Raw genomic sequence first — 8,469 nt, 5'->3', positions numbered from 1 at the left:
AATCTCCCTCCTGAGTGCTGGCACTAAAGGTGTGCACCACCACGCCTGGCTCCATTTCCAGTTCTTTGACTAAGGAACCAAGAATGTGGAAACACACAGAGACCTCCGGGAAAGTTCCTCTCCAGCCCACGACTGTGATCCAGCCTCTGCCCCCTGAAGAGGAGACGAGACTTAGGGGGAGGCGGAGCGCAGGCTCCCCGGTGACACTGCCCAGCCTTCAGTCTCCACTTGGTTGCATTTTGGGGTTTTGTTTTTGTTTCTGTGACACCTTGTCAAAGTCAGTCACCCTTGGCTGCATCCTTGAAGCTAGCCTGGACTAGGTGAGGCCGCCCTCCCCGACTCCTCTCCACCTTTCGCAGAATCCTCAGCAGTCCCCATGTGGCCTGCACGCCTCTGGCTCTTAGGTTTCCATTTGTAGCAGTGGCCAGAGACAGGAGCAGGAGGGGGCACCTGGCCACCACTGGGAGCAGCACACCAGGCCTTGCCCACCGGCCTTGAAATCAAATGGAGGAAGAAAAGCAATGGTGGTGGCTATAAAAACTTAAGGACAAGGCTGGAGAGATGGCTTAGCAGTTAAGGCATTTGCCTGCAAAGCCAGAGCACTCAGGTTCAATTTCCCAGGAGCCATGCAAGCCAGATGCACAAGGTGGGGCATACAACTGGAGTTCTTCTGCAATGGTTAGAGACTCTGGTGTGCCCATTCTCTCCCTCCCTCTCTCTCTCAAATAAATAAAAATAAAATAAAATAAAATATTTTTTAACAGTGTGAGCTGTATTATAAGAAAACACAAAACTCTAAGGACAGGAAGGGGTCCCCTTCCCACCCTCCAGAGCTGCTGTAAACCTCTAGCCAGTTCATAATACATCACGGTACGTGAGACCCTCTGCCCTGTTTTGCCTGTCCTGGTTGGCACCTGACCCCAGATAAACAGATGCCAACTAGGGGACTTCCTGGGATGACCTTGGGTCTCTGACCACAATAGACCTGCAGCCTCCAATCTGCTGCTTCACTGTGAGTGATGGGGACCATGTGCCGTGTCACTGACGTGGGCTGGCTTGTTGGTTTAGGGTCACTTTGTGAGGACTCTGAGAGGAGCGGCAGTTGGAGGAAGTACTGACATCTCTGTGGCACACGGCTCCGGTTAAGTGACTTGTAGACCATGTCTTTTTATTTATTTGTTTATATTTATTTTCAATTTTTTTGTTTATTTTTACTTATTTGAGAGTGACAGACAGAGAGAGAGAGAGAGAGAATGGGCGCGCCAGGGCCTCCAGCCACTGCAAACAAACTCCAGACGCGTGCGCCCCCTTGTGCATCTGGCTAACGTGGGTCCTGGGGAATTGAGCCTCGAATCGGGGTCCTTACGCTTCACAGGCAAGAGCTTAACCACTAAACCATCTCCCCAGCCCCTTTTTCAATTTTTTTTAATTAACAACTTCCATGATTATAAAAAGCATCCCATGGTAATGCCCCCCCCCCAACTTTCCCCTTTAAAACTCCACTCTCCATCATATCCCCTCCCCTCTCAATCAGTGTCTCTTATTTTGATACCATGATATTTTCCTCCTATTATGATGGTCTTGTGTAGGTAGTGTCAGGCTTTTTTCTTTCTTTCTTTCTTTTTTATTGGTTGGTTGGTTGGTTTTTCTTTCAAGGTAAGAGGCTCACTCTAGATCTTTCTTTCTTGTTTTCTTAGGTAGGGTCTCACTCTAACCTGGAACTCACTCTGCCTCCTGAGTGCTGTGACTAAAGGTATGTGTCACCACACTTGGCTTTCTACCTTCACGTGTGTGCGTGCGCGTGCGCGTGTGCGTGTGCGTGTGCGTGCGTGTGTGTGTGTGTGTGTGTGTGTGTAAGCGCCCTGTGGCGTCCATACACTCAGCCTGTCACTCTCCGGCAGGGGTGGGATGGGACGTTAGATGTCGCACTCTGTTGCTCTTCCATCTGGTCTTGTGTTTCAGCCAGAGTCTCTCTTGACTGTTTTTGGAGTTTGTGTGGCCTCTGCCAGTTCTCGATTTTCTGGTCTTGGGTCTCTGCTCTGCTGTGGGAGGGGCTACAGGCCTCCATGGCCAGCTGCTCCACATGGACGCTTGTCGGGAGACTTGGGCTAGAGCAGTCTCACAACCCTTCAGGTCCCTGTGCTCGAGCCGGAAGCACACCGAAGCACTAAGCATTCTCTCCAGTCCACAGGGTCTTTCACTGAACCTGGAGCTCACCCGATCAAGCTAGACTAGCCTATCGGGAAACGGGCCTGTTTCCACCCCTCCCTGGCACCAGGATTACAGACATGTATCACCAAGTACAGCATTTTCACATGGGTTCTGGGGACCTGAACTCAGGACCTCATGCTTGTGTGGCAAGCACTTTACCCACTGAACCATCTCCCCAGGCCCGTGTCACATCTTACTGATCAAAACAATGCATGAAGGTTTTTAAAAAAATATTTTGTTTGTGGGATGGAGAGATGGCTTAGTGGTTAAGGCGTTTGCCTGCAAAGCCAAAGGACCTCGGTTTGACTCCTCAGGACCTACAAGGTGGGCATGCATCTGGAGTTCGTCTGCAGTGGCTAGAGGCCCTGGCACACCCATTCTCTCTCTTTCTCTGTCTCAAATAAATAAATAAAATATTTTATTTATGGGATGGAGAGATGGCTTAGTGGCTAAGACGTTTGCCTGCAAAGCCCAAGGACCCACGTTTGAATCTCTAGGTCCCATGTAAGCCAGATGCCAGGTGACGCAAGTGCACAACATTGCACAGGCACAGTGGGTGGCGCTTGTGTCTGCAGCTCAGTGACAGTGCCTGGAATACATATATGTACACATATGTATATATGGAGGTTTTGACCAAAGGCAGAAACGAAGATCTTCAGCTGGGGGTTGCGGCACACAAACTGCATGAGCTCCAGGCCAGCTTGAACTGCAGAGTGAGACCTTGTCTCACAACAACAAAAACAAACAAGCAAAAATAGAAAGTGAAATCTTCACCTTGAAGGGATAAAGCCAGGTGCAGAAGACAGCTGGGCCAGGCTCAGAGCCTGCTCGAGAATTTACAAAAAGACACTTCTGTAGCTGGGAAAGTGGAACTGCCATATGGCATCAGCCCAGGCTGGCGCCATCAGCAACCCAGAAAAAAAGAAAAGAAAAAAAAAAAAAAGCTGTGGCATCAGAGAGGAAAACCGGCTGCTCTCTGTCCCTCAAAATGACAAAGCTCTAGGCGGTGGCCTCGTCCTCAGCCAGGCAGCTCGGCCCAGGCTGGCAGGAGCAGCAAGGTTGGAGCCAAAGTCCCGCTGCTGGTATCTGCCACCCCCTCACGTGCCCGTGGTGGGGAGCTGGTACGTAAGGTGCCTGAGGGCTTGCAGGCCAGAGACAGGGAGGGTGCTGCTACGATCCCAGACCTTGAAACGGGCCCTTGGAGCATGACCAGGATGACTCTGAGCTCCTGATCCTCCTGCCTCCTCTCCGGAGTGCTGGAATAACAGGCGTGGAAGAGCATGCCTACCTTCATGAGGTCCTGGGGATGAACCCCAGGGCTTTGTGTATTGTGGGCAAGCATTTTAACAACGGCCTGAGCCACCTCCCCGAGGCCAGCCCCGAGGAGTGTTATTGATGGTGCTGGCCACAGGGCCGGCCTGTGCTCCCCAGGCTCCATCTGGCCCTCCCTGGCAGCGCTCCCGGCTTGACTCACCCCTGGCAAGGCCATATGTCCTGCCAGCCCTGGGAGGCCTTCAAGTGACAGGGTGGGGGAGGCAAGATGGTAGCCAAGTCCCTTCTATAGTCTGGGTCTGCTAACCTTCCAGTGCCTAGAGCCCCAGGTGGCCGTCGTGTGTGCCTGGATGGCACTGGGACACTGGCATTCCTTCCTCCTCACCGACCTGCCTTAAGTGACATGCCTTAAGTTAGCCTGAGACAAGTGTCCACAGCGATGGCACCTGCATAGACTGTGGGCAAGCTTGACCTTCAAAGATGACCAACCTTTCATCTCCCCTCGTTGTCTGCACCTGAGCTCCACCCATGGCTGTGGAGTCTGTCTTCCTCTGGAGTCTGCTGGGGTCTTAGAACTGGCATTGTCCACAGAGAGCAGAAATCACTCTTTTAATTTTTTAAAAAAAATTTATTTGCAAGGAGAGAGAGAAGAAGAGAGGAGAGGAGAGACGGAGAGAGAATGTGAACATCAGGGCCTCCAGCCACTGCAAACAAACTCGAACTCCAGATGCATGTGCCACTTTGTGCATCTGGTTTTATGTGGGTCCTAGGGAATCCAACCCGGGTCATTAGGCTTTGCAGGCAAGTGCCTTAACCACTGAACCATCTCTCCATGCCAAGGAGTCATGTTATTTTTGTTTTGTTTTGTTTTTCAAGGCATGGTCTTGCTCTAGCATTCACTGTGTAGTCTCAGGGTAGTCTCCAACTCACAACAATCCTCCTACCTCTGCTTCCCAAGTGCTGGGATTAAAGGTGTGCGCCACCACGCTCAACTTTAAGGAGTCACTGGTTTTTGTTTGTCTGTCTGTCTGGTTTTTGATTTTTTGAGGTAGGGTCTCGCTGTAGCTTAGGCTGACTTGGAATTCACTATGCAGTCTCAAGGTGGCTTTGAACTCACAGCGATCCTACCTCTGCCTCCCGAGTGCTGGGATTAAAGGCGTGTGCCACCACACCTGGCTCAAGGAGTCACTTGTGACAAAGTCTGCTTTTGTTTTCTTTGGGGAAGCCACCAGGAGGCTTTAAGGAAGCCCACATTGCCACATGCCTTGTCATTGTGTAGGAAGAGAACCTTTATAGGACAACTAGAGATATTTTTGTGGACCTTCCAGCCTAGTCCACCATCAGTTCAAAGGGTCACCAAAATGACAGGCAAGGTTACCAGGGAAGTTTAAAATACAAGTGGATGGGCTGGAGAGATGGCTTAGGAGTTAAGGCTCTTGCCTGCAACCCTAAGGACCCATGTTCTACTCTCCAGATCCCACGTAAGCCAGATGCACAAGGTGGAGCATGCATCTGGAGTTTGTTTGCAGTTGCTAGAGGTCCTGATGTGCCTATTCTTTCTCTCTGTGTGTGTCTAACTCTCTCTCTACTTACTTACAAATATATAAAAATATTGGGCTGGAGAGATGGTTTAGCAGTTAAGGCAATTGCTTGTGAAGCCTGAGGACCCAGGTTTAATTCCCTAGTACCCACATGAGCCAGATGCACAAAGTGATACATACGTTTGAAGTTCATTTGCAGTGGCTGGAAGTCTTGGTGCACCCAATACTTTTTCTCTATTTGCCTCTTATCTTTCTCTCAAATAAATAAATAAATAAAATATTTAAAAAATATTAAGACAAAAGAAGCCAGGTAAGGTGGCACATGCCTTTAAGCTCAGCACTCAGGTGGCTGAGGTAAGAGGTTCACTGTGAGTTTTAGGCCAAGGCTGAGACCACATAGTGAATTCCAGGTCACCTGGGCTAGAGTGAGCTCCTACCTTGAAAAACCAAAAAAGAAAAAAAGAAACACCTTTAATCCCAGCACTCGGGAGGCAGAGGTAGGAGGATCACCATGAGTTTGAGGCCACCCTGAGACTACATAGTGAATTCCAGTTCAGCCTGAGCTAGAGTGAGACCACACCTTGAAAAATCAAAATAAATAAATAAAAATAAAAAAACAGGCCAGGCGTGGTGGCACACGCCTTTAATCCCAGCACTCAGGAGGTAGAGGTAGGAGGATTGCTGTGAGTTCAAGGCCACCCTGAGACTCCATAGTGAATTCCAGGTCAGCCTGGGCTACAGTGAGACCCTACCTTGAAAAAACAAAAAAAATAAAAAATAAAAATAAAAATAAAAAAAAATAAAAAAAGAGTAGGAGGAAGAAGAGGTAGTGATAGGATCTTTGCCAATGTGGTAATGCACATCTGTAATTCTAGTACTTAGAAGGCAGAGGCAGGAGGATTGCAGCAAGTTTAAGACCACTCTACATAGAGAGTTTTAGGCCAGCCAGGCTTGGCTTGCTTAAAAAACAAACAAACAAACAAACAAATGGGGCTGGAGAGATGGCTTAGCAATTAAGGCGCTTGCCTGCAAAACCAAAGGACCCAGGTTTGACTCCCCAGGACCCATATAAGCCAGATTCACAAGGTGGTACATGCATCTGGAGTCATTTGCAGCAGCTGAAGACTCTGGCACACTCATTCTCTTTCTCTATCTGCTTTTTTCTCTCAAATAAAAATAAAATAAATACATTAAAAAAAAAAACCAGCCAGTCATGGTGATGCATGCCTTTAATGCCAGCACTTGGGAGGCAGAGGTAGGAGGATCACCATGAGTTCGATGCCACCCTGAGACTATAGAGTGAATTCCAGGTCAGCCTGAGCTAGAGTGACATCCTACCTTGAAAAGCCAAAAACAAAACAAAATAAAAATAAATAAATAAAATAAGGAGCTAGAGAGAAGTCTCAGCAGTTAAAGGTGTTTTCTTGCAAAGCCTGATGGTCTGGGTTTGATTTCCCAGTACCCATGTAAAGCCAGATGCAACTGGAATTTGTTTGCAGTGGCATGAAGCCCTGGTGTGCCCAAACTCACTCTCTCTCTCTCTCTTGCAATAGGGTCTCACTCTAGCCCAGGCAGACGTGGAATTGCCCCAGCCAGCGGGGAGTCGAACAAAGAAGCGAGGTGAAAATCAACCTGAATGAAAGAAGGCAAACAGACACAAGAAGGAGACCATGCTAGATGTTTGTCACGGCCTCGAGAATTTATTCTTACATGTAGGTTTATATAGGGCTGTAGGGAGAAGGGGATGTGGTCAGGGCAAGGAGTTGTAGGGGGAAGAGGACGTGGCCAGGGCAAGGAGTTGTCAGGAAACCTAGAGGGGATGTAATTAGGTGTTCATCTAATCTTGCCTACCTGGCTTAACATCCTGACTGCACCAGGCTTCACATCCTGACCATAAACTGGCCTTTTGCAAAAGATAAGATTCTGTAAGCAGTCTGCTGACCAGTTCCAGAAGTACCTTACAGAAAGCTGGATGGACCAGCTTTCTGAGTAATATTAATTAAAACATTGTAAAAACAAAACAAGGGCTGGAGAGATGGCTTAACGATGAAGGTGCATGCCTGCAAAGCCTAAGGACCCAGGTTTGATTCTCCAGGATCCACATAAGCCAGATGCACATGGTGTCACATGTGGCTGGAATTCATTTGCAGTGGCTAGAGGCCCTGGCATGCCCATTCTCACTCTCTCTCTCTCCTTCTCTGTCTTTAATAAATAAATTTAAAATATCTTTAAAAAAAGCAAACCAAAACAGTAGGAATCCAAGACAATAAATCCGACAGTTAGTAAACAGGTGTCACCCTCTGGACCTGACTGCTTTCTCCTTGACACCCTCTATGGAGGAGAACCAGACAGGTGACTTCAGAGCAGCTGCCCCAAGCAAAAAAAAGAGGGTCACCAAGGGTGTTGACCGCACATAGTGCGGATGCATGGCTGGACTCCATCTAACAGTCAGACTCTCTGCTCATGCACATGTGAGCGTGTGCAAGTGTGTGTGTGTGTGTGTGTGTGTGTGTGGATTGGGAGCTACCCACGTACCTCAAACTGCCATGAGCTATAATGAGGCCTTAAAGCACAGATGGCTCTTCCAAGAGAGGTTCTATGGAGGCTGGAAGCTATTCTAGGTGTGTGAAGGGAGATGTAGGGAGAAATGAGGCCCACAGTATCTGCAGAGGAACATCTGGGTACAGCCAGAGCATCACTTACCCGCCCTCCCCCAGCCCTGGGAGACCTGCCACACCACCACTGTGCTGGCCATGGGCAACGCTGCGCACCAGGAGAGATCAGCCACACCACCACAGTGCTGACCATAGGGGTGTGCTTCATTCCTGCTGTATTGGATTAAAGGCCCAGCAATTTCTTTTCTTTTCCTCATGCATGTGTGTGGGTGTATGTGTGGTGGTCAGAGGACAACTTCAGGTGTCTCTCTTAGGGACATGGTATCAGTCACTTTCATTGGGACAAAATACCTCACCAGAAGCATCTTAAAGAAGGAAAGGGTTTATTTCAGTTTCCAGGGGAAGTCCAACATGACAGGAACGGGCAGCTGCCATCACCTTGTGACATCAGCAGGGAGGAAGCAGAGATGAGTACAGCTGCTAGATTTCTCCTTTTTTTTCCTTTTGTTGTGGAACATTTTACAAATTGTTATTGAAGTATAAATTATAAATTTGTATACAACAATATGATATCCATACAGCATGTGCCTTTAAAATTTTTTTAAAATTTATTTGTTTATTTGAAAGTGACAGAGAATAGTGCGCCAGGGCTTCCAGCCACTGCAAACGATCTCCAGACGCGTGCGCCCCCCTTGTGCATCTGGTTAACGTGGGTCCTGGAGAATCAGCCTCAAACCGGGGTTCTTGGGCTTCACAGGCAAGCACTTAACCGCTAAGCCATCTCTCCAGCTCGAATGTGCCTTTTATTTTTAAATTTATTTGCAAAGAAA

This window comes from Jaculus jaculus, chromosome 8 (assembly GCF_020740685.1).
Source record: "Jaculus jaculus isolate mJacJac1 chromosome 8, mJacJac1.mat.Y.cur, whole genome shotgun sequence".
In the NCBI taxonomy this organism is placed as follows: Eukaryota; Metazoa; Chordata; class Mammalia; order Rodentia; family Dipodidae; genus Jaculus; species Jaculus jaculus.
This window is presented reverse-complemented; position numbering follows the sequence as displayed.